Source organism: Nicotiana tabacum, chromosome 6, assembly GCF_000715075.1.
Source record: "Nicotiana tabacum cultivar K326 chromosome 6, ASM71507v2, whole genome shotgun sequence".
NCBI lineage: Eukaryota > Viridiplantae > Streptophyta > Magnoliopsida > Solanales > Solanaceae > Nicotiana > Nicotiana tabacum.
Window position 1 is genome coordinate 180,095,869 of NC_134085.1, and position 2,853 is coordinate 180,098,721.

The window sequence follows — 2,853 nt, forward strand, 5'->3', positions numbered from 1 at the left end:
ACCCGCTCCCATTTCATATATCTTGTTGCAGGCGTGCAACCCGCTCCCATTTTATATGTTTCTATGGCGGCGTGCCACCCGATCCCATTTACAAATCAACAACAATCACAAAAGAATCCCGGCAAGAAAACAAGAGTATAGCAGCAACATCCCAGTAAGGGAAACAATATCGTAAATAATAACATATCGGCAAGGGAGACAATATCATAAACAATAACATCCCGGCAAAGGAACCAACAATGATAATCAACATATTAAGCATGAACAAATCTCAACGGATTCACAACAATTACAACACTAGACCCACGGGCATGCTTGACGTCAATGTATAGATACTCGTCACCATGCAGATATGTCGTACTCCACAATTAACACATAGCAAATAAGACACAACTTCTAATCTCTCAAGCTAAGGTTAGACCAAACACTTACCTCGTTTGAAATCGGACCTCAAATCGAGGTCCAAATTGTCAAAATTTGAAAAACCTAAGCTCTACCAAAACACCCAATTTCCCCCATGAAAACCCTTGATTTTGAGTTGAAATCATGTGAAAAGATGTTAAAGATCAATAAAAACGAGTTAGAAATGACTTACAATCGATTTGGAGAAGAACTTTTCTTTAGAAAATTGCCCAAGAGAGTTTAGGTTTTGAAACGATTGTAAAAATGGTTGAAATCCCGTCTAAATTTTATTTTAGCAGGTCTCTGATGTCGCAATTATGACCAGGGTTCACAATTGCGAACCCTTAAGAAACTTGTTGTCTTCGCATTTGCGAAGCTGTTGTTGCATTTGCGATATCGCAATTGCAATAAAGGTGTCGCATTTGCGACTCCTGACACATACTGAAGACTTCGCATTTGTGAAGTCTACCTCGCATTTGTGAGGTAATGCTGGCCCTGAGTTCTTCGCATTTGCGACAAAAACCTCGCATTTGCAAACCCTGCTTACATCGCAATTGTGATGCCTGATCTCGCAAATGCGAGATCAGAGGCCTGCTACAAACCTACAACACACCAGCAATCCTCCTAAGTTCAATTTCACTCTGTGCCTATCCAAAACTCGCCCGCACTCTCGGGGCTCCAAACCAAACATGCACGCAAGTCCAAAAATATCATACGGACTTGCTCGTGCGATCAAATCATCAAAATAATGTCAATAACTATGAATTAAACCCCAAATTCATGAAATCATTCAAGAACACCAAAATTTCAAATTTCTCAACTTTAAGTCCGTTTTATACCAAACCAATTTCGATCTTTACCAAATTTTACAGATATAACCTAATTATTATTTCAAACCTATACCGGGCTCCGGAACCAAAATACGAGCCTGATACCATCAATTTCAAACACGTTTCTTTTCCAAAAACTCTTATATATTTCCAGAAAATAATTTTCTCTAAAAAATCATTTCTCGGGCTTGGGACCTTGGAATTCAATTTTGGGCGTACGCCCAAGTCCGATATTTTCCTACGGACCCTCTGGGACCGTCAAATCACGAGTCTGGGTCCGTTTACCCAAAATATTGATCGAAGTCATTCTAAATTCATTTTAAATGCAAAATTCATCATTTTCATAGATTTTCACATAATTGCTTTTCGGATACATACCCGGATTGCGCACGTAAATCGAGGTAAGACTTCAAAACACGGAATTCATTTCTAAAACAAGTGATGACCTTTTGGGTCATCACATGCTATCATTGTAAATTCTTATTAATCTAACTTTAGTAATACTCATTTCTAAAATCTTATAAAAATAAAATAATAGAGCCAAATAGAGTCCAACTTAACGTGAAAAAGAGAAAATAAGTAATCACCTTGCTTGTAATATTATTTTTCTTATTAATATTTAAATCGCTTTAAAAACTAAATGTACACTCTTTTGAGGCATGACATGGTGTTTTATCAGTACATTTAATGGCTTCCATGGACTCTCCTACGATTGAAAATATGTTTCATTTCAGCTAAACTAATTAATTTGAAAAAGTAATTATTGCTTTGAAAAATCAAGAAAGCGTTAATTAGTTTTGCCCATATCTATCCTTGATCCGATAAATGATCTACAAAATATGATAAGAAGATATAAAGGATAACTTTGTTAAATAATGCTTATACAAATGGGTATGTCAAAACCTTGAGGCACTTATTTTGAACTAGAGGTTTGAATCGTCTAAGAAAAAATAATCCATAAATATTTGAATAACTTGACATTATAAGTAAAATTTTATATTATCAATACATATAACTTAAGAAATAAATTTACACATACTAATTAATACAACTTAAATATGATGTTATTGGGCTCATGCGCAGCATGGGTTATCCCTTACTAGTCTTGCATAAAAGTCAGCAAAGAGAACTAATTAAAGTATTTCAATCGATATAGTATACTTATTTTCTCAATCGTCAATTGGGTGAAAAAGTATCACCCCTCTGAATGTGAGGCCATGAGCATATTTGAGCCAAAAAAATAGGGTTTTAACACATTTGGCCGCTTTGTCAAAAATATTTACAGTTGCTATCCAATATACATAAATTATATATTAATTAGGTATAATATATGTATATTATACATTATCATGCTTATATTATACATTTGCTAGCTATTATTTTGGGCGGGCGACTATTTAAATTAATTTCTCAAATAAGTACTCCTTTTGTCTCATTCAGTTTCAATACTTTTATGGGCTTTTAGTTCCACATTTTAGTAGGGATTTTTTCATTCCTATACACTATTTGAAACTTTATTACCCTTAATATTTATGTTTAGTTAATTACATGGCATAAACAAATTTTGTTTATAAAATATATACAATCCACCTTAAAAGGCTCTCAATCCATTATTTGTGCT